The sequence below is a fragment of the Manis javanica genome, chromosome 11, assembly GCF_040802235.1.
Source record: "Manis javanica isolate MJ-LG chromosome 11, MJ_LKY, whole genome shotgun sequence".
Taxonomy (NCBI): domain Eukaryota; kingdom Metazoa; phylum Chordata; class Mammalia; order Pholidota; family Manidae; genus Manis; species Manis javanica.
This window is the reverse complement of record NC_133166.1, coordinates 95,896,227-95,920,084: the sequence shown is the minus strand read 5'-3', so window position 1 is coordinate 95,920,084 and position 23,858 is coordinate 95,896,227. Positions and strand designations below refer to the sequence as shown.

Sequence of the window (23,858 nt, the reverse complement as noted above, 5' to 3'; positions counted from 1 at the left end):
AATGCCTGGTTACTATTTGTAATTCTTTATGTTAAGCTTTCCTTGTTCAAACTACTGTGTAGATTCTGTCTCCTCCCTGTATCCTAATATAATAACGAATAGAATTAACACTGGACTCATGGTAACTTTGCACTTTTCTTAGAGGTGAGATATTGGAAAGTCATTTCATTTTTATGAGCTTAAATTCATCACCTATACACTGGGGATAGGAATACCTTCTCTACCTCCCACCAGCCTCACTCCAAGAATCACACTGGGTAAGGACTGTGACTTGTTAAGGGGTACAGATCACACCTTCAGTCCAAGGCAGTATAGGGGAAAACCAGAGGGTTTGGGGAGAATAAGAGAAGATGAAGTAGCTAAGTATTGGGTATTGTCACTGTATTAAGAGGTTATATGCTATAGTTAACAACCAAATAGCTGAGATTTTTCTGAGAAAGTCCTATTTTTTCTGCAGTTTTGTTCTTTTCAATTAGCACAATTTGTTAAAAGTACAACAAAAACATAATTTAATTTGATAATTATTGAGTATTCATAGAAATAAATTTGTCACGTGTCCTGAGTGTTTTGTTTGTTTGGAGAGCATGGTTTTTGTAGGTAGGGGTGGCTGATGGAGTCAGACTAGGATATTCCTTCTATGGTCCCTTCCCCTTGTTGGGCCTTAATTTACTTACCTGTAAAACAGAAGGGGTTGATTCATTCAGTGACTTTATAACTTTTTTAAAACTGTGACTTATAGTGGAAATTATTTTTACATCACATTATCTCTCTCTATCTCTGCCCCCCTCTGTCTCTCTCACACACATACCCCTCAAATAAATTTCCATGAAACAATGCCCAGCCTTATTAAATGTAATGCATTTGGTTTCATTCCATTGTCATACCACTTCACTCCATGCCAGGCCATGCCATTCTAGTCTTTACTCAACAAAACCTAACCAAAACTGGTGGGTTGAGAGCTGCTAATTGTAGCTGACCTACAGATAGGTCTCACCCCAAAGTCCAAAACTCACTGAACAAAATAATCTCCAACATACAATCTATGTCTATGAGACTATTTGCTACTTGATGATAACATTTTTTCACAATGGGTCCCTTACAACTGCCACCACCTGCTGTAACCCCTCCAAGCATCTGCCATTGGCAAATCTATAGCCAATGAGAACCAAGTCTGAATATAGAATAGGTGCCCCATTCCTACCAGTATGTGGTATTTGGAATTAATTCTGTGCTCGGAACTTGGCACGCAGTGCGCCTCCCGGACAGGATGTCTTCTTGTTGGCCTTCTGCCTTGGTCTCCTTTGCTCTGGAGGCCCGGCTCTCTTTAATTGTGGAGGTTGGACCTGCCTCCTGCCCCAGCCCCTGGCTATGTCCTGCCTCATTCTGGATAAGCCTTCCAAGAAGCATAATGATACCACCTGTCTGGCAACTGATGTTTTTGATTCTGATGTCTGTCCTGAATGTATCTTCATTCATCATCTTTTCTTTGGCTATTCCAATTCCGACTGCTGGCCTACCTACTAGGCCCCCTGTTCCCTCTCCTATCTGCCACATGGAGACTCCAATAAGCCTCATGGTCCAGCCAGGTGGTTTGGGGAGTGCTAATCCTGTGAATTCATGCATTTTTGTGATTTATAGGTAGGCAGTGGGCATCAGTGATTTGTCTATTTGGGACTTCCAATTTGTCAAAATTTTCTGTGAAGCAGTTGCAATTCTGTGAATGATCACTTAAATACACCATGATAATTTACTTTAAAGAACCATGAAATAATTCTATTTTACAAATAAACCTCTTTCCTAACATTCAAATGTATCATCTCTTCTCTACCTACCCCTTGTCCTACAACTTACCTGTTTTATAAGGACACAATCTTGTATATAGTTTCTTAAAGCTGAAGGAAGTTCGTTGATATATTTTTGGGACCTTGTATTTCATCTCTAACTCCCCTAGGGGCAGAAAAATTTCAAAATACCCCAAGGAGAATTTAGTTAGAGCTCAGGGATAACTTGCTGACTTATAGAGGGAGGTTGTAGAATGTTTCCTTTAAAATAAGTCACAGTAACAGAAGTGGGGTGGGGCGGGAAGGTTGTCCCAATCTGTGAGGGCTGGAGGGGCAGAGTTAAATGACTTCTAAAGGTCTCATCCAGCCCTGAGATTCTTTGATGTGATTGCTCTGTCCTCTCCAGCTGTCTGTTTCTGATCCAGGGCTTTGCCTGCTGGAGCCCTGAGCTCTGAGTGAGAAACTCCCAGCTCTACACCACCCTGAGCAGCCCAGGGCCTCTCGCCAGTTGGCGGACGTGTGCTCTCTGGGGATTTTAGACCAGGACCGATCCACTCCTCTGATTTGCTTTCATTGTTGGCCATCCAAGGAAGGCTCCTGGCATGCGAAGCTGATGAACCCCTTCCAGAGATCTTCTGCCTCTATTAACTTAGGGGCTTCCCAGGCATCCTTTGCACACTGAGCAGAAAGAGACTGCCTTTCACCTTGACCTTTTTGCCTTAGCTGGTTATACATAGTTGACTGGACAACTCAGTTCTGCAACCATTCATCTCCTCAGAGTTCAGCTCATCGCCTAGTCCCTAGGTATGCTTCCGGTTAAGTAGGAGGCTGCTTAATCCCTTTTTGAGTGCAGAAGAACCAGCAAGTGGAGAACTCTGGATATATTAGTAAGTGATATGGGGATAGGATTATTTAAATTTAATATCTGTACATTCACTACAAGGAACAATTGGGTCAAGAACTTATGTGTTGGGTTTGTATGTGTTCTAATGCAGTCAGCTCATGAATAGCCTGAGACCCATGTGAGTCCCTAAATTCAGAAATATGAAAATATTTGTAAGACTCTTGGCTTCCTCTATATTCCTGTCTTGTGACTTTTCAACTTCTGTGAACATTTTATCTCTTACTCGATGAGCTATTTTTCTAACAATAAGTGTACTTCCTAAAAGCATGTTACACATTGCTTTTTTTGTGGGTATAGATTCATATGTTTCTATGTAGAGATGGGATTCTGGATATAGAATCAGGTCCACCACTGATTAAACTTTTACTCTTCATTCCAAACTTTGTTTCTAGTAGGTTCATTAACTTGCCTTTAAAATTTTAGTTGTTATTTAAAAATTCCTGAACAATACATCAGTTTATTCTTGTAAAGCATTAGAGTAGAGCAAAGCTAAAGTTCTCCTGTACTACCACCTGAAACACATTTTCCTGGCTAGCGGTAACTACTGTTAAAATTTTGGAGGGCAACCTTTGAGCCCTTTGCCCCAGGCTTTATTGGAGGGATATGTGCAACTCTGGTGCCCATTTGCTTGTATTTGAATTCCAGCCCAGTCACTCACCAGCTGAATGATTTAGGCATGTGACTTAACTCTATGCTCAGTTTCTGCCTCTGCAAAAATGGGGACAATAACAGTAGCTATTTCATAAGGTTTTATAAGTACATGTTTGTGTAAAGTACTTATAACAATGTCTGACATACAGTAAGTGCTCAAAGTGTTTTATATATGCATGCATACACACTCTAGAAAATTATGTTTTATGTACATGGTAACATTCTGTATATATATTTGAGTTACTTGCTTTTTAAAAACTCTTTTCATGTTAGCACAATTAGATGTAACCCCACTCTTTTTAACTACTGCATAGTTTCTCATTTTGTGTGTGTGTATATATATATATATAATTGTTGCTATTGTTAACAAAGTTGCAAAGCCTTATACATGCCTCCTTTCTCGTTGTGCTGGGTGTTTCTCTAGAGATGTACTCAGGATATACATATTGGTGGTGTTGGTGGTATGTGTGTGTGTTTGCTATTTGGGGCATTGTTAATATTCTTGCTTTAAAATGCCTTTTATGTTTACCCACATATTTATCTTTTCTGCAATTGTTTATTCCTTCTTGCACCTCTGCGCTTCCACTGGGATCACTGTTAGCCTGGAGAACTACCTTTGCTGTATCCTGTGGTCCAGAAGTGCTGATGATAAATTTGCTCAGCTTTTCCCAGCTTTGACTTATTTGGAGGCATTTCTTTTTGTGTTAGTTTTTTAGAATGACACTTTTTATTTTGGGGTCATCCTAGGTTTGCATGCAGATGTAAGAAATAGTACAGAGGGATCCTGGGCATGTTTCCCTTGGTTTACTCCATAGTAAAATTCTGTAAAACTATAGTACTGAAAGCCTGAGGTTTTCACCCATTATTCACTGTGGTTGGACCTGTGTCTCAACATCTTCCCAGTGTACGGCTTCTGCTCAGTTCTTTGCCTCCCAGTGGCAAGTCCCTGTGAGGTCTTGCCTTCAGGAGTTGGACAGATCCTTGAGGTGAAAGTTAATGCAGACTTTTTGGACTCTTTTTTTTTTTAATCTATCTCCTAAATTTCAGTTACTGTGGCATTAATGCTATTCTCTATCTCCTTTATGCAGTGAGCTAGAGAAAGATGAAGTCAGAGATAACAAACAGGAGACTAGCCTGTGTTGGGCTTCATTTAATCCTCTGTAGGCCATTCCAATAACAACATTATAAATGGGTATTGCTTTTTGGGGGGCATCTATTGAAATAATTATTTTTATTTTTCCCTTTAATATATTAAGGCAATGGGTTACATTAAGAAATATTTAAAGCTGGAGTCATCCTATGCTTGTAGATAAAACTATCTTGATTATGAGGATTATATTTATTTTTTAAATATGCTGCTAATAAATTGCTAATATTTTACGACTTTCACGCATTTGTTCACAGGTGATACTGGCTTATAGTTTTATTTGCTTGTGTTGTACATGTCCAGTTTTGGTATTGGAGTTTTTTAGCTTCATAAAATGAATTCAGTAGCTTTCCATCTTTTCCTGTTCTATGTAGCATTTGGTATGCTGGAATGTTTTGTAGAATTTTCCCAAAGACTATTGGTCCATTAATGTTTATATTTCTTCTTGAGACTGTAATAATTTATACTTTCCCACAAATCCTCCTTTCAAGTCTAGCCTTCAAATTTATTGGTGTAGCATTGAATACAGTATTCTCTTCTAATTAAAAAATTCTACAAATGGTTAAATACTCTTTTGCATCCATTTGCAGCTTTCTTCCTTGATCAGATTCAGTCAGCCAATTTTTTTGGCTTTTTCAAAGACTTATCACTTAGTTGTATTGATCAATGCTTGAAAAAAATTCTTTCATTCATTTCTGGGCTTATCTTCATTAATTTTTCCCTGCTTTATTTAGTTTATTTCTAGTTTTCTAGGTTTTAGTTAATTCAATTATCAGTAATTTTATTTTCTATCAAATGTATTGAGGCCATAGATTTTCTCTTCTTCTTTCATTTTTTTATTGAAGAATAATTGACATATGATATTGTATAAGTTTCAGGTGTACAACATAGTGATTTGATATTGATATACATTATGATATAGTCACCACAATAAATCTAGTTACCATCTATCACCATACAAAGTTGTTACAATATTATCAACTAGATAATTTTTCTTAGGATTCATTTAGGGTATGCTGTTTTCTACTGGTTGTTCATTTCTAAATAGTTTGTTATTTGCACCTTTCTTTTTTCTTTTATCCTAGCCTTTTTTCAGAAATGTGTTTAAGTTTCTGGCTGTCTATTTTTTGGGGAAGAGGGTGCTACAGCAGATGCCATGGTATGCCTCCCCATTCTTCTTTTGGGACCAGGACATTCCTTTGTTTGATGCAGGGAATGTGGCTGCTAATGGGTCCTAGCCAAGTCATTCCTTGTTCATTGCCCTCAGCCAAATGGAGCTGCCCACCCAACGTCACACCCCTTCCCAGGCAGCTTGTGTCCAGTGACTGGTTGATGAGAGGGACAAAGGCCTGAACATCTTGCTTCAGTTTGGTATAACTTTGAGGGGCAATCTCACTCCAGAACTCTCTGTAGGATTGGTTGCGTGCTGGGTTCTCACTGCAGTGCAGCCCAACTTCTGCCTCCGCCCACATCCTCTTGTGCTTTCGCAGGTGTCCCTCCAGGAGCTCTGCTCAAAGCTCTTTGCACACAGATAGCTGGCTCAGAGTCTGTGTCCTGGGGAACCTCTGACCTCTGACAGGGCTACCTTTTGATTGTTGTTTCTACTGTAATTTACACTCATGAATATTTGTTCTTAGGCATGTGTACGACAGTTTCTGTACCTAGACGTGGAATACTGGCTTGAAGCAGGCTTGCATCTTTAGCTTTACCAGGTACTGCTGACTAGTTCTCTGCAGTGGTGGTGCCAGTTTACCTCCCCCCTGCAGTGCCCTCTACATCCTTGCTAGCACTTCATGTCACCGTCCCGTTGTCTCAGCTTTCCTTGCCACTCTGCATCTCTCATAGACAGGTTACAGGGGTTTTAAAAAACTCAATCAGTGGGTCTCTAGCTTTTCACGGATTAACTCTAGATGCTCATTCCTATTATTAATATCATTTTTATAAAGAGATATAGTTAACTGACTTAGGTAGTTCAAAATATAGAACCAGGGGTCAGGATACCTGGATTCAAATCCCTATTTTGCCCAGGATCAACTCTATGGCCTGGGGTCAGTCTTTTACTCTCTCTGAACCTCTTTTTTTCTCATCTTTTAAATATGAAAGTTGGATTAAGAGAACCTTCTAGACCCTATCCACTCTGATAACAAATGATTCCCAGGGTTCAACCCCTGTCCCTTCTCCCACCACTTTCACCCCACTACTGCCTGTACTGAAGTCATACATTAGGGACCATCCTTTCTCTTCTAAGAAGAAGAAGAAGAGATCTTTTGCTTTTCAGCTTTTCATGGTGATGAGGGGCTTGGGGTCAGACTTGGGATAGGAGGATGCCCAGAAGGTGGAGTGGGGAGGACTGGAAGGGAGCTTCATTCTCCTTGCTATTGCCCCCCCACCACCCCCTCTGCGCCTCAGCTTCCACCTAACCCAGATTCTGACTGACTTCCCACTTCCTGGTCTAGAGAAGTGCTCACTAATTCTTATTTAATAGTTTTTACTAGTTCTACTTTGAGATATCTCACAAGGTAAGTAACAAACCTAGTCCTTTAAAAGTTAAGGTTTTAGATGGATCATTATTTATTGAAAAAGTATTTATCGATTCTGTTTTGGTTAACTGTGGGAACAAAAGCTGAATGAGACTGTCTCTCCCCTCAGAGCACATGGTCTTGGTGGTGAGATCTGGTGCACGCGGAACACACTCCAGACACAGTCCTCTGGGTGTGGCTGCAATGAAGGCTTACCAGTTCTGGGGTGCCAACGTAACCCTAACTGAGACGGAGTCCATGGCGGCACCAGAAGATGGCCAAGAGCAGGGGATGAACCGACGTTACCTCTTCTGCTTGTCATTGTCCATGCTTCCTGCTTCCTCATGTGGAGAACTGAATACAAGCTAAAACCACCATCAGCTTTTCCTGTTGCTCTAAGCCCTTGCAGTCGGCTCCAGGTAGGGCCTCGTGTCTCCCTTATGTATCTGTATCATCAGCAACGCTGTTTTTCTCATTCATAGTCTTAGGATTCTTCCTTTTGAGATTTTGGAGTAGAGATACAAATGAAAGGGCTCTGGTTTTCTCTAACAGGCAGGTCACTGGTTTCATATGTGAAAATGCCGGTCAGCCGTGAAAGTAAGTGACCATGTGTCCTGTCTACAGACTGGAGGACACCTGTCCACAAATGTGATAGAAAGCAGGCCACATTTCCTTAAGGAAATGAGTCAAAACCTGTCTTCTTTACTAGTCTCCTTTAGACTTTTGTTTTTACTTTGTATGTGCTAGTGTGAAACTCCATATTGGCAGTGGAACTGATTGCCCCTGAGTAGATGTCTGTGTGCCTAGAGCCTACTGATAAAGGGGCAAAGGAAGGAAGCTGAGATACTGGGAATTGATGAAGGAACATATGGGAGGAATCAATATGAATTGTACCCACTGAATCGGAATTCCAGGGACTAAACAATACTTAAGCAAAATGGCTGGTCAGTTTTCATCTCTGATGGAAATGTCATCCAATAGTTCCCCTTCTGGGAATAAAGCCATAAACAATTATAGAAAATTGACTTTATACCTGAATTCCCAAATGAAAGGGAAAAGTTCCAGGCACCTGATTTCTCAAATGAATACAGAAATACTCAGATGAAATGATCTGGAACGATGTGTCTGCAAATCGTGTTCTTGGAAGCAACACATCAACATGAGCAGAAACTGTACAATGTGGAGCCCAAGTGGAGGGACCAACCTGGATGGGGTTAATCAGGGAAGGTTTTGGTTAAGATGAACTTTGTGCTTTTTCGTTTTTGTGGGGGGACAAATGAGCACAAAGACTGGGGTTGAGGATGGTGGGGTAAATCCCAGGCAGTGGGATCTGCTCCCTTCGGTGGTGGTTTCAGACAGTGGAGATCCCAGCTGATCATCTTCCCATCTTCGTCTACTGGAGCCCCCTGAGCACAGCCTGTAAGTCACAGGGAGGGAGGATGGGTCCCAGGTTTTTCCTCTCTAGAGCCCAGTGCTATGTGACTTGGGGAACAGAGTGTATTGGTACCTGCCTTCTCTGGCATTTGTTTCCCCAGAAGTTTATATTTCATTTCCAGCATTAACATATCAATGACACCAGTATGCATACATTTCATTAAATTGCCTCTAGTTGGAATAGCTAATATGCCCTTGTAATGCCATTAAAAGTCAACAATTATGAAAAAAGAGAACATGTCATTTGTTATCTTTCAAGACCTCAAACTAGATTACCGTCTCCTAACAGGTGAAAGTCCTTTTGCCCAACAAATTAGACATGGACAAATTGCTTCTATTTTAGGCTATTTTGAAAGGCTTTCCCCTCTGTTACTTTTCCCATTCATTGTATTTGAGGTGCGATGTTAATTCTTAATCACAGGCACTAAGTGAAGGGAACTATATCACAAGTAATAGAAAAATGGCAGGTAATCCAAAACCATTTTTATTTCACTTTGGAATATATACATATACTTACCTTTGAATATGGGGATGTTTGACATTCCAGAAATTTATTTCAAACCAAATTAGGAAGCCAAACTGGGAAGACTTCATGCCCCTGGAACTAAGAGGCTACGTCCAATTTCTAGTCCTGCCAACCCCAGTTAATTCCAGCTTGCATCTCATTTCAAGCTGTGGAAAAGCATGAAGGACTCTCAGACTCATTGACAATTTATTCTCTGACAAACTTGTACTGAAGCAGGGAAGGGGTTAAAAGATGAGTTTTTATAAATTTCTTTAAGTAAATGGAGAGGCTTGAGAAATCAACAGAACTGTGGTTAATAGTCTTAAAATATAAACTGAGCCATATTAAGAATTATGAGTTTACTTGAGCAAAAATAAATTTGAATTGGGCAGCCTGCAGTCTAGCAGATAGAAGGGAGCTCCAAGGGGTTGTACAAATATGAGACGTATATGGGCACGAGGGAGAGGGAACAAGGAGGGAATACTAGGCAAAAAGCAGACCAGTTATTGCAAATTTACTTTCCTTATAGGATTGCAGGGGCCTATCAGGCAGATGACCCAACTAGTGCTAATCAGGTGATTCATGGTTGGCTGGTTAAAGATTCCATTTCTGTACCATTTGACCCAGTCATTCCACTCCTAGGAATTTACCTGAAGAAAACAAAATCCCTGATTCAAAAAGATATATGCACCCCTATGTTGATCGCCACACTATTTGCAATAGCCAAGAAATGGAAGCAACCTAAGTGTCCATCAATGGATGAATGGATAAAAGAAGATGTGGTACCTATACACAATGGAATATTATTCAGCCATAAAAAGAAAAGAAATCCTGCCATTTGCAACAACATGGATGGATCTAGAGGGCATTATGCTTGCTAACAAGCAAGGCAGAGAAAGACAAATATGATTTCACTTATTTGTGAAATATAAAAACAAAGCAAAACAGAAGGAACAAAACAACATTAGATTCATAGGCAATGAGAAGTGATTAGTGGTTACCAAGAGGGAGGGGAGTGGGTGAGGGCAGAGGGAGGGGGATGGGGACTGTTGAGCCACTGGGATGTACATTTGCTTAAAAAAAAAAAAGGAATAAACACAGGGAGGAGACTTGAAAAATAAATAAATAAAATATTGAATGAAGTGCTCCAAAATAAAAAGATTCCATTTCTGGGAAAGCCCAAACTGTAATTAAGTTGCCTTGGTTTGGTGACATGGGGCTTAGCATAAGCAACTCCATTTTGGGCCTGTTGTCTTATTTTTAAACAATGTAAATTTAAGAATCCATAAGAAGCATATGTAATATACTGAGTTTATTATGCACCAGACACTCTGACATTATAGTGGTATAAGATTAAAAACAAATGAGCAAAGAAACACATTGTTATGCTCCTGAAGACTTCAATGATCTGGCCCGTGCCTGTCTTGTCAGCCTCTCTGCTCCTCTCTGCCCGTTGGTGACTAGTTGCTAGCACTGCCAGTTGTCTCTTATTTTCTCAAACGTGCCAGGTCTGTCTTGACTCAGGACCTTTGTACATCTGTGGCCTTTGCTGGCTCTGCCTGGAGCTCCCATCTCTCCTCACACGGCTGACTCCTTCTCTTTCTTTGGATCTTGGCTCAAAGTAGCATCAATTTCCCTGGCCCCCCTTCTTTAGATGCTTCCCCTCTTGTGGGCTGCCTTAGCAGACTCTCCCTTTTGTGTCCATTTGTCTTTGCCTTTGTTCTTTACCAGGATGTAAGCGTCTCTTGTCCAGGGCTGCATCTCCAGCTCCAAGCATGGGGCCTGGCTCATGGAGATATGGGATCCCTGTTTTTGAGTTAATTCACCAATGTTGAATAAGATCTGATGTGAAAGGGCCCACAGTCTGGTACTGAGTGTAGCAAATCTGAAAACAGTAATTACTGTTGTTATTTCAAAAGTTACTATTGGCTTAAAAAAAATTTTTTTTTAAATATCATAACCAATTTTATGGATTTTTAAAAATTATACTTCTTCTTATGGAAGTTGTAAATCTTGTTTCATTTATATTTCCACCTACCATTCTCTCCCCACCATTGGGTGACTGAAGGAAACTCCAGACATCACATGCAGACTAGGACTGGAGTGAGGCATGTGAGCCATTTGGGGTACAACATCAGGGGGGCCCTCACTTCAGGAGCTGACCCTGCCTTCACACCCCCTGGGGACCTGACCCCAGTCCTGTTCCTGCACTATATCATGTTGACAGTAAATATCTTAGTCTGTATATGTCTGTATAAGACAAAACTTCTTAATTAAAACACACACATACACAACTACATTACTATTATCACACTTAAAAATAACAATTCTTTAAGATCATCAAAGTCCCAGTCTGTGGTCAAATTTCTTGGATTATTTCATATGTTTTTTAAAGGTTGGGGATCCGAACAAAGTCCATATGTTGCCTTTGGTGATTGGCTCAGAGAAAGTCTCTATTCATCTTTGGTTTCCCCATTCCTCCTTTTATTGCTATTTTTGTTTTGGAAATCCCAAACCCTTGAAATTAACTGATTAAAAGAAAAACAGGTGATTTTCCCTGTAAAGTCTTCCACATTATTAGTTGTGTGTCTGTGTGATATCAGTGAACATGTTCTCTGCCTCTAGCATGTCCCATAAACTGGTAATTAGATCTAGTGGCTTGACTAGTGTCTGGGTCAGTTCAGGCTGCTGTAACAAAAGTACTGTGGACAAGGTGGCTTATAAACAGAGATTTATTTCTCACAGTTCTGGAGGCTGGATGTCTGAGTTTGGTGTGCTAGAACAGCCAGATTCTGGTGAAGGCCCTCTTGTGAGTTGCAGACTGCTGACCTCTTGTGTCCTTGAATGGCAGAAAGAACTGGCTAGCTCTCTGACCTCTTCTTAGAAGGGCACTAATCCCATGCATGAGGAATGCACCCTCATGGCCTAACTCCCTCCCAAAGGCCCCACCTCCAAACATAGTCACATTGGGGATGAGGGTTTCAACATACGAATTTTGAGGGGAACAAGCATTCAGTCCACTGCAACAAGGTTTGACATTTTTGAAAGGATACTTCATAGCTGCTGTTCTGTTTATCCACTCAGGGGCACATAATGTCTGGTCCTCTTTCTTTTAGTGATGTCAGTAACCATTGAAGATTATTGCCTGGATTCATTACTTATGTTCTTCTCCCCATCAACTACTTGTTTACTTTGAGATAGCTTTCATTCAGAAGAGGCAGATGAAACTTGATTCTGTCCCTTGATGTAACAATTTTCAGAGTAATAAGTCAATTTTCTTTTATTCTCCAGAGGTGATCAATGAGGTGTTGTTATTGTTTTGTATCATGAGGAAATCATGGATTTATAAGGTGTTTGGTGTGTTTCAGTAAAGTTGTCTGCAACTTTTTGCAGTTGGAGTCCTTTTAAGTTGGATCCTGAGGACTTTTAAGACCTGGTAGTCTTGCTGGTCGCCTGGTATGACTGGCTATTCTAGACTCATTTTGTATATTTTATGCCCCAGATCTACAATCAGCTATTCTACCAAGGAGCTTGAATGTCTTTTAGTGGAGAATTTTATTTAGGGACCACAGTATGAATGTAAAAAGATTTAAATCCAGAATCCCGATTGTCTACTTCTGATAGTAATCATTAATTTGTTAAAGGAATATAGTTAATGATCTTTGATAATCCAAGGCGCCATAACCAGTAGGAGGGAAGCCAGCCGGCCCGAGGACAGCAGAAGGCGGAATGAAGAGACGGAAGATACATGCTCCAGTTCCTTCCTCCCCTTCTAATCATCCTTCTGCTTTCACCCTCTTACCCCGAAACTACCAAATGTTTCCTTTTCCTGAATGGAAAATTGTTACTGGTCTATCAGATGTAGTTGGGGTAGGAATGGAGATGGGTGTAGACAATTGATAAAAGGACTACTGGGAGGAAAATCCATTTTTCCCTTTTAAAAACAAAGCATTCTTCTTTCTATTTCTCTCTCTTAATTTTTTTTTGGGTTATGGATAATCTTTTGTGTTTGATACCAAAGAAGGAATGGAAAAATGTGGTTTCAAGTACAAGATACCAGAAACTTGTGGAGATGGTGAGAGGTAGCACCGGATTTCCTCAGGGCGCAGGAGGCAGAAGCCAGAGCAATAGGCCGTCACACCTGGAGCTGGAGATGGGGTCTCCAACGGATCCAGGGGGACCTGGGGCTCTGACATTCCCTCTGCTCAGGGAGGGTGTCTACACTGCTGCAGATGTACAACCCACTGGAATATAAATCTAGTGTGGGCCACTCCTGAGGGTCAGGAGCAGTGTTTCAAATGGAGGGAAAGCAAGCAGCCACCTCTTCAAGCTGTTATTGTTTTTGGGGGAAGGCGTAATAGCATTTCTGAAAGTGGAGTGGTTGTTCCTTTATTGTTACCTGATATTTCTTAGTTGTTATTTTTTTCCAGGTTGCTTTTCCAGAAAACTTATTGTTCAGGGAGAGACACAATCGAAATCAATTCCTAATTAAATTTGTGTCTGAATTAATAAATCACAACTATTCAGATCATATCTGTCTGAATAATTTCTATTATGGTGAACATAATTGTTAGATTCAGCATTTAATGAACCATATTGTTAGGTAAAAATCTTATGACAATTGAGACTAATAGAATATATTAACCTTTATTCTTCCCAGGGTGACATTACATTGGACCATGTTAATATGAAAGCACCCAGAAGAGTCACATCATTAAGTAGCCATTGTGACTCTGCCGGCCGTCTGATGGGGCTTAGGAGGCTTTGGAAAATTAACAGTGTTTGATGTTTGTCAATGGTTGTCCTTATCTGCAATTAGTTTGTAGGGCATTTGGTTCTGTGTATGCATGTCTTAGCTGTACTGAGCTCAAGAGCTGGAAAGCCCCCATCAAATGTCAACAGCCTGTTTGGTGCACCCCTCTATCGGGTACTCTGGGTTTGGGGCCTTGGGGCACGCATGTAGCAGGGTGACAATAGAAGAAATAAATATGACTCCTTCCCTCGGGAAGTACTTTCTCCTAATGGAGAAAACAGAAGGGCTTTATAAGAAGGTACAGATGTCCTTTATACCTTCTTATATTTATATATTAATATATAAGTATATTTAACTAGAAGTAGTTTTATGGACCCATGCCAAGATCTGACTCTAAAGTCCTGTGATAGCTTTCTTAGAAAATATTTTGGAATTTTTACATCCTCTTGAATGTTATCTCCTTCAAATATTAGCGTGGCATTCTGGACACCTTTCCCAGTGAGCTCTGTTTTGGAAAATGTGTCAAGAGTTTGGCATCTGCGTTTCAAGTGTCTAGGCTGGAGCATCTGCTCTGCCTTTGTAACCAGGAAAATTACCCTCGTTCACAGAACAAGAGATATTGGGCAATCTTACAGTTAAAGGTGAGAGCCAGCCTCCCTCACCTCCGTGTGACATTAATCAATCTACTAGTGACAACAGCCAGTGCTAACTAGGCTTTCTGTGTTGCTCAAAGTCAGGCCAGTACCTCATGTGTTAGACCTCACCTTTCGCTCACTGATGACAGACCAGCACTTCGTGCAAAATCCCCTGTCACTGAAGAGTGGCCAAGGGCCATTGGGTTTTACATTAACCATAACACTGACCACACTAAACCACAGAAGCTACAAAGTCGCTTCCCCTCATCCTTTCCTGCCTATGAGAAGGGGTGGCATGGATTGGAAGATGTACTCCCGAGCACTGTGTGGTAGTGGTGACTGTCCGCTGAAGTCTCTGCAAATTGGCCCCCAGCTCCAGTTCCCGGTTGGTTGGTCTGTTAAAAGTAAGGGACACATGGTTAGGATAGCCAGTTTTGTTTAAGCAAATTCCTAAGAGGAAAACAACCCCAATGATCAGTGGTGGAAGGAAAAGGACAAGTACTAAGCCCTTAAAGATACATCCCACCCCCAAGTCCAACAGTCTAGGAGACGTGCCCAGTCCACGTTGGATTTATACATGCACTTAACCATTTTAGACTGTGATCTAAAAAGACTGAGATCTTCCCAAACTGATGAGGATTAATGTAGGGAAATTTTCATAGAGAATTTAGACAGGGTTTAGCAGGAGGGAGTGGGAAGGGCATCTTGGAGGGAAGGCAATAGAACTGGCTCTGCCTGAGTGGAGAATGAGGGAGTAATTGGCCCCAGGTGTGTCCTGAGGTTCAGAGGCCGCTGGCCTCCACCCCCTGTCTAAGAACCCAGCACTTTCCACTCCCTTCTTTAGAGTCAGGACAGACTCAGGCTGCTCCTCCAAAGTTGCTCTTCCAGGCTGTTCTCCTGACTCCCTCTCCTATTCCTATTCGCCTTGCAAGCAGTCTATCCTCAGGCTCCTGACTAATTTTAGCCTAACAGTTCCTGGGCTCAGGGTAATTGGAACAACTGCTCCCACCGGTCTGCCTATGGGTTCCCGGCGGATGCCAGCCATTAGCAGGACTCTCCTTGGCCCGGGGCCCAGTCCCCAACAGAGCTGAGCTTGGAGACAGCCAGCAGAAGGGACCCGAGCTGGTGGTAAGCAGGTGCTCTAATCCCTCTCTGAAGGTGGTTTCTCCGAGTAGACATGAGGATATTTCATGTGGTTGATTATGGGGGTGGGAAAGGGACAGGGAAAATCTATTCCTGAAAATAGTACATGCAGGTTTAAAGATGATGGTCTCCCAGTTGCTTTTTCAAAGCCATCAGAGACAGTGTATGGAAGGTGGTGAAATGAAGTATAATTTATCAAGGAGGCTGAAGGGGACTTTTCCAGGATGAGGGAGGTATTTCTGTTTAGGTGCAGAAATATTTAGTTTTGAAATTATTAAACAGCATCATCATCTTCTTGGCCATTTTGCCTTTTTGGTAATCTGAGCGGAGCGAGCATATATGTATTTGTGTCTGCAAATTACTTTGAAAAATGCATATTATTTGCTTGTTCTGAAGAGGCTCTTAGGCCCTGTTGTCTAAATAGAAAATTTGAATCTAATAAAATGGAACTATTATGGACTCCCCAGACAAATAATAACTGACGCTAATACCTTTGAAAACTGAAAATTTAAGAAAAAGGTCATTTTGATTAGATATCAGGACAAAATTCAGTATAAATTCTAATACGCATTTCTTTCTTTCCCCATTTTCCCTGTTTTAACACAGTCAAGGCAAATCCCTGAATACAGGAGAAAGTTGCTTTCTGTGCTCTGAGAAACAGCCGAGGCCTCTAAGCCTCAACCCCAAGAATGCCTCCTGTCCCTGGAGCCCCTGGAAGCTGTGAGGAAGAGTCGGTATGTTCTGACATTGATTCTGGACACGTGTGCTGGAGAGGAGGTGATGGGGGAAGGGTATCCGGCTGGCCATTTTGTCCACTAGGCACCTTGGGGCAGCACAGGTTCATGTCATCCTGGGTGAACTTCTTACCTCCGTACTGTAGGGGCCTTCGAGGCAGGCATGTGATGCCTTTGAGTTGGAGAGGATTTCTGCCCGGGGACCTCTTTCACCACTCACAATCTTTGCTACAGGTTTTCAAATACAGTCACCTTTCTACCTTGAGGATCCAGCATCTCAACTTTTCTTTGTTCATCTTCCCTCTCAAAGGCGTATTAGCTAAGAGGGGCTTTAGGACCCCCTTTGCATATCATCTTTTTTCTTCCCTTGAACTTCTGGAGTGCTGAAACTCCTGCAGCTTGGTTGTGCTGTGCCCTGCTGTTCTCTGAACCTCAGTTTATCTGTAAAATACGTAGAGGCAGCCTTTCTTTTAGCCAGGTATCTTATGTGAAACCTCAGTGGGTAGAATATATGCCAGCACACAGCTCTGCTGCAATCGGGGAGGAGTCCACTGGCGCACCCTCTTCCGCCTCTCCTTCAGTCCCTCAGGGAGTCCTCAGGGCCCGCTGGACAGGAAGGACCAGGGTTCCACAGGCCACTGTTTGAATCCGCAGGACTGAATGATTACTACGCCTTCCCAGCGCTAGGGTGTGGAGGGTGCAAGTATTTCATGGGTAAATGGCCGTCTCTGGCCTCGAGCACTGGCTTGGATATCTATGAGGGAGAAAGGAGGGTGTGGCCATAGGCTGTTGCCCTCCTACTCACGTGCCCTCTTCAGATGGGAAGATCTGATAACGTGGGGTCTCCCACGTCAATCTCTTGGAACTGTATGCGTGGGGGCATCTTCTCCCAGATGGCGTATTCCGAGCTGATTGCAGTGTCCCAGCCAACACTTCTACTGTTTCCCCGAGGAGGAACTTGTGCCCCGTAACTGTGCCTTGTATCTGTGGAGCACAATGGCTGTTGTTGGGGGTGTGGCTGTTCTGCTTTGAGGGGTGTCAGGAGCTGAAAGAGAGGCCCTCACAAAACACCCAGCAAATGGGCAGGACTTACTTTCTGGAAGTTTCCCTGTTGTAAATCAAGCGCTCTTTTAGGAAGATCAGAAAGTTCCATATTCACTGTAAGGTTCCTGGCTGGGGCTCGGCCCCTTCTTGCACCCCCTCTTTGGTCGGGTGACACACTGGCTACCTTCTTCTGGAGCCCCTGGTTTCCTAACCTATAATGGATGAAAGATCACATCTGCCCCACACAGGTAATCTTTCCCATCGTAATGTTTGTTAAGCTTTTTTGATTTACTGAAGAGTTAAAGTCATGTCAGGTCACAAAACTGCACATTAGATGTGCTTCATGAAACACTGAATGAACAGTTTAACTCATTTATTTCGCCATCTTTAAAGCAGCGCAGCAGAGGAATGGCACCTCCCTTTATAAATCTTCCCATTTACTTCCAACTCAGCTTTATGGGTGGATGCAGACCTAGTCTGTTCTGGGTTTTATGGACGGCAACCTGACAGGTACTGCTCATACTGGTGTGCAAACCCAGCTCACATATGTTAAATTAGCCGGAGAAAAATTTCATCTCGGAAGCCTGAGGCGTGGGCTTTGCTGGCAGGACTTCCCTTTGGTGTCTGGGATTCACCAGGCCCTTACTTTCCTCTCCCTTCTTAACGGTCACCCTTGTCTTCTCTTCCCATTTGGCTCTTTCACTCCAAAAGTCCAGCTGATCTGAAGGGAAATTTAACAGCAGAGGATTTACAGAGCATGATTGCTGTAGGTTCTAAAAGAGGATTTAGAGGCTATGATTTGGGACTTAATTTAAATAAAGTCAAGAAGAGTCCAACTTGTGGCTTTTCTCCATTCAATTCAGTCCCTTGCTCCTCCTAAGAAAGGGAATTTCCAAAGAGGGACACGATTGCTTCACGCGTCTTGGGTAACCCTATAAGAGCAGCGGTTAACACATCAACCCTGAGGTAAGGTCCTAGGGTCGTGCTAAGGGACTTCGTGGAACTGAGTGTGGCAAGGGGGCCCTTCCCTGGCAGCCTGATTGCTTCCTAATGTGATCTAATGTCAGTACACCAGGCTTTTCATATTCCTATTTTCTAGATATTTCAAGTTTTATTTGTGGTCTAATAGATAATCAATTTAAAAAAGTTCTAAGGATATTTGAAAGTAATTTCAAATTTGTGATTCAAAATATGCAATATGCTTTCTATTATGAAGTTCAAAATATATTTATTAAACCAGGTCTGTAATGGTTTCCTCATGTCTGTTCATCCTTACGTATTTTTTATCTGTTTCACCTGCTGATTTTTTTAAAAGACAAGTGAAAATCTCTACTATTACCGAGGTTTTCTTAGTGTTTCCTTTACTTGATCAATCACTCTGGTTTTTTGGAAGTGTGAATGTTTATGATGCTTTTATGTTTTTTATAAATTGTACCTTTTATCACTGTAAAATATTCATCTTTATTTTCTGTAAGTTACTGTTGTTGATAAATATTACTAATCATTTTTTACTTAAAACGCTTTACTTGAAAATTGAAAATAGACAAACATTAAGACAACTGCAAATAGTAATGTAATAAAATCTAGATACTCATCACCCCAAGTGAAAAAGGGTTAATATTTTTCATGCATATGATCAGATTAAGAAAAACAGACTTTCTTTTTGAGAGCAGTTTTAGGCAAAATTGAGTAGAAAGTAGAGTTCCTGTCTTACCCGCTCTCCCACCAGCCTCCCTAAGTACCAACAGCCTGCACCAGAGTGGTCCATTTGCTACAATTAATGAACCAACACTGGCACACCCCAAGTCCATAATCTACATTAAGGTTCATCTTGGTATTGAATATTCTGTGGGTTTGGGCCAATGTGTAGTGACATGTATCTATGATTATAGTTATCACACAAAATTTCACTGCTTGGCAAATGCTCTGTGCTCTGCTTATGCATGCCTTCCACCGCCCTAATCCCTGCTAACAATTGATCTCTTTACATCTCCATTGTTTTGCCTTTCACAGAATGTCATATAGTTGGAATCAGATGTATACAGTTTTTTTCAGATTTGCTTCCTTCACTTAGTAATAAGTTTTAAGGGATGATAATATTTTCTCCTAGTCAGTAATAATTTTTATTTGATGATAGCACTGAGTAGTACTCCATTGTCTGGGTGTGCTACAGTTTATCCATTCTCTACTGAAGGCCATCTTACTTCCAACTTTTGACAATTATGAATAATGTTGCTATAAACATCCATGTGTGGGTTTTTCTGTAGACATAAGTTTTCAGCTTATTTGCGTAGCTGCCAAGGAGTGTGAGTGCTGGATCATATGGTAAAGTATGTATAATTTGCAGTTTCCCTAAGATTATAAGATGTTGAACATCTTTGGCTAAGCTTATTTGCCATCTGTGTTGTGTATCTTCTTTGGTAAGGTGACAGTTTAGGTCTTTTGTCCATTTTTTTAATCTGGTTGTTTTCTTATTGTTGAGTTGTAAGGGTTCTTTCTATATTATGGGTATAAACAGTTCTTTATCAGATATGTCTTATGCAAATATTTTCTTCTAGTCAGTGAGAGATTTGTTTTAAAGAAATAAAACATCATAGATAAAGTTTAAATCTTCTACATTTCCCTCTCTAGTCCAATTCAGCTCCCTTCTATGCCTTCTCAAAGGGAACAATTACCCTGAATTTGGTGTGCATTCTGGCTAGACTTCTGTATTTATTATGTGTATTCATTAATTACACATAGTAATGTTTTGTGCATTTAAAAGTTAAAGATCTTATACTGTATATTACATTTCAAGATCTCTCCCCCCGACTCAGTCTATGTTTTTTGAATATGCTCTACCCATGTTAATACATTAGATATACTTATTCATTTTAACTAATGTACAATATTCTATTGCATGAATATATCACACATTTTATATCCATTCCCCTATGTTGGGCATTTGAATTATATCTAATTTTGTTTTCTTATGAATAAAACCAGTGTCTCATTGAGTGTTTGTGTGTTTCTTTAGTGCATGAAATGGGAAGTGGGATTTCTGAGTAACAGGATTTTTTACTTGCTCTTCAATGTGATTGCATCAATATATGCAAGGAGTGCATGAGGTTTGTACTTTTCCATATTTTTACCAATTGGTGTGGTCAGACTCTTAAATTTTTGTCAGTTTAAAGGATGGGAACTCATATCTCACTGTTTTTTTTGGTTTTTGTTTGTTAAGACTGCATCTCCCTGATTGTTACTGGGGCAGAACACTTCTCATATACCTATTGGCCACTTTCTCATTTGTTAATTGCCTGTTCATACCCTTTGCCCATTTTCTACTGGGCTGTTTATTTCTTACTAATTTATAGGAGCTATTCATGTATTCTGAATATGAAGTGTTGGCCAAGATAATATTTAAAATATTGAACAACAAAAATGAAACACCAATAATAACATGAGTAATTACCAATCAAAATAGATGCCTTATTCAATTAAAAAAGTGAATTCATAATGACATTATTTTACTTTTATTATAAAATTACAGAGATTTATTCCTATATATCTAGGTATTTAGTTAACTAGAGTATTTTTGAATATGATGTGGGTTGGTCTCAATTTTTTAAATAAGGAAAGCCCATTGTTCAAGCTCGTCTATTAAACAGTTATATTTTTCTACTCATTTTTATGCCTTCTTTATGTTATTAAGATATAAAGATACCATATATATTGGTTCTGTTTTGATATTTCTAGTTTGTTTCATTGTATTAGCTGTCTGCCAATATCACAATTTTTTATTAAATCACAACTTTGTAAAGAATTTGAGTGTTTTATAGAACAGATACTCATTCTATATTCAATACTATATTCTGAAGTATATTGGATATTTTGGATATTTACTCTTCCATGTAAATTTTATAATCAGTATTTTAATATCCAGGAATATTTTTGTTGGGATTTTGATTGAAATTACATTGAACTTAGAAGCATATTTTATGGTATTGAGTTTTCTCCATGATCATAATCTATCTCATTTAATTAGGTTTTTTTTGGTTTTAAATGACGTTTTCTGTAAATGTTGTTAGATTCATTTTAATAGTGATCTTTTGTTAAGGTATTTTATATTTTTGTAGCTGTTGTGAATTATATTTTGTATTTTATTATATTTTTCAATTGGTTATCACTTGTATTTGAATTCTATAGATGTTTATGTGTTTATTACATGTTCTTGATTATGTTTCTTGATATATTCCTACCAGTCCTGATAGTTTACTTGCAAATAATGACAATTTTGTTTCATTGTTTTCTTATTGCTTTGTTTAAGACACAGTATCAGGATAAAGACTCTTACAAATGAGGAACAGAAGGGAATGTCCTTGATCTGATAACAGGCATACACACAGAATTACAGCACATGTCACATTTAATGATAAGATTTTATGGTAAAATTTCGAATGTTTTCACATTAAAGTCAGGAAAAGGGGATCCCTACTCTCTCTTTTCCTATTCAATATTATGTAAAAAAATAGCTTTTATGGTGGGTATGATTTATCAGGTTAAGGAAATTCCTTTCTATTCTAAGGTAGCTAAGATTCTTTGGTGAATGGTATTTAATATTATTAAATTCATATTCTATATGTATTGAGATAATCATATGTATTTTTCTCCTTTAAATTGGGGTCTGATGTTAAATTATCCTTTCATTTCTTGGATAAGTTTCTCTTTAAAACATATTTTTATATACTAAAGGATTCAACTTGCTAAATTTTATGTTTGGTTTCTTTTCTATGTTCACTAGAAGATAGGTCTACGTATATATATTTTTTGTTAGGCTATTTTTTGTGTGTGTGTCAAGGCTATACTAATCACATATAATGCAATGATGGGAAATACTCTGATTATATTTTTCTTTAAATAAACTGTGTAAAATCTTCCATGCCTGATGACATAATAAAACTTACTCCAAAAACCAGCTGGTTTTGATGTCCATTTAGGGATGAAAGCAGGAGTGGGAAAATATTTTGATTACCAATGCATTTTTTAAAAGAGATTTGTGGTTCACTTAGGACTTTCATTGCACCTTGAATTTTGATGATTTGTATTATATATTTGATAATTTATATTGTTCTAGAAAATTATTCTTGCAATCTATTGTGCAATGTTATTCATATAATTTAAAAATAGCTACAGTATTTGTAGAGTTCCCCTTTCATTCTTAATATTGTTTATTTTTACCTTCTCTCTTTTTTTCTTACTCCTGGTATATAATTATATACAAAAAGAATTATATTCTTTTTTCTTATTTATTCTTACTACTTTTCTGAATAAGTGCTTAACTCATTTATTTATTTATTTATTTATTAAGGTATCATTTATATACACTCTTAAGAAGATTTCACAAGAAAAACAATCTGGTTATTACATTCACCCTTATTATCAAGTCCCCTCCATACCCCATTGCAGTCACTGTCCTTCAGTGTAGTAAGATGCCACAGAGTCCCTATTTGTCTTCTCTGAGCTACACTGTCTTCCCCTTGACCCCACACACACCATGTGCACCAATCATGATACCCCACAATCCCTTTCTCCCAACCCGCCCCATCCTCCCCTACTCCTCCCCTTTGGTAACCACTAGTCCCTTCTTGGAGTCTGTGAGTCTGCTGCTGTTTTGTTCCTTCAGCTTTGCTTCATTGTTATACTCCAGAAATGAGGGAAATCATTTGGTATTTGTCTTTCTCTGCCTGACTTATTTCACTGAGCATAATACCCTCTAGCTCCATCCATGTTGTTGCAAATGGTACAATTTGTTTCTTTCTTATGGCCGACTAGTATTCCATAGTGTATATGTACCACATCTTCTTTATCCATTCTTCCATTTCTTGGCTATTGTAAATAGTTCTGTGATAAACATAGGGGTGTATATGTCTTTTTCAAACTGGAATGCTGCATTCTTAGGGTAAATTCCTAGGAGTGGATTTCCTGGGTCAAATGTATTTCTATTTTTAGTTTTTTGAGGAACCTCCATACTGCTTTCCACAATGGCTGAACTAATTTACATACCCACCTGCAGTGTAGGAGGGTTCCCCTTTCTCCTCATTCTTGCCAGCATTTGTTATTCCTAATCTTTTCTATGTTAGCCATCCTAACTGGTGTGAGGTGATATCTCATTGTGGTTTTAATTTGCATTTCCCTGATAATTAACGATGTGGAGCATCTTTTCATGTGCCGGTTGGCCATCTGAATTTCTTTGGAGAACTGTCTGCTCATATCCTCCACCCATTTTCAAGTCCAGTTATTTGCTTTAACTCACTTATTTCTAATCTTGTTAATTTTTGATAAATGCATTTAAAGGTATAGATTTTACACTAAGTACTATGCTGTGTCTTTGAATTTCTGTAAGTAAAAATTCTCTTATTCAAAATCCTTTGTAATTCCTCTTTAACTTGGGAGTTATGTGGGTATGTGATTTTTAGTTTCGAAATGTTTGGTTTTTGAGAAGAATTTTTTTATTGTTGGATTCCTATTGCACTGTGGTCAGAAAGTATGAGTTACATGTTGTTAATTCTTTGAAACCATTATGTAAAATAGACACTGCATCAAACTGTCATACCCAAATACAAATTTTC

The 23,858-nt window shown here is 39.6% G+C and overlaps 1 protein-coding gene across 1 annotated transcript in view; it reads left to right on the top strand.

Moving 5' to 3' along the window:
* Positions 1–20,246, top strand: part of RPS6KC1 (ribosomal protein S6 kinase C1) — a 388,511-nt gene extending 368,265 nt beyond the window's left edge. Inside the window, exons 20-21 of the transcript XR_012122859.1 lie at positions 7,133–7,421; positions 16,079–20,246. The gene's annotated coding sequence lies outside the window, so the exon portion shown is untranslated. The remainder of the gene's footprint in view (positions 1–7,132; positions 7,422–16,078) is intronic.
* Positions 20,247–23,858: the final 3,612 nt, after the last annotated feature.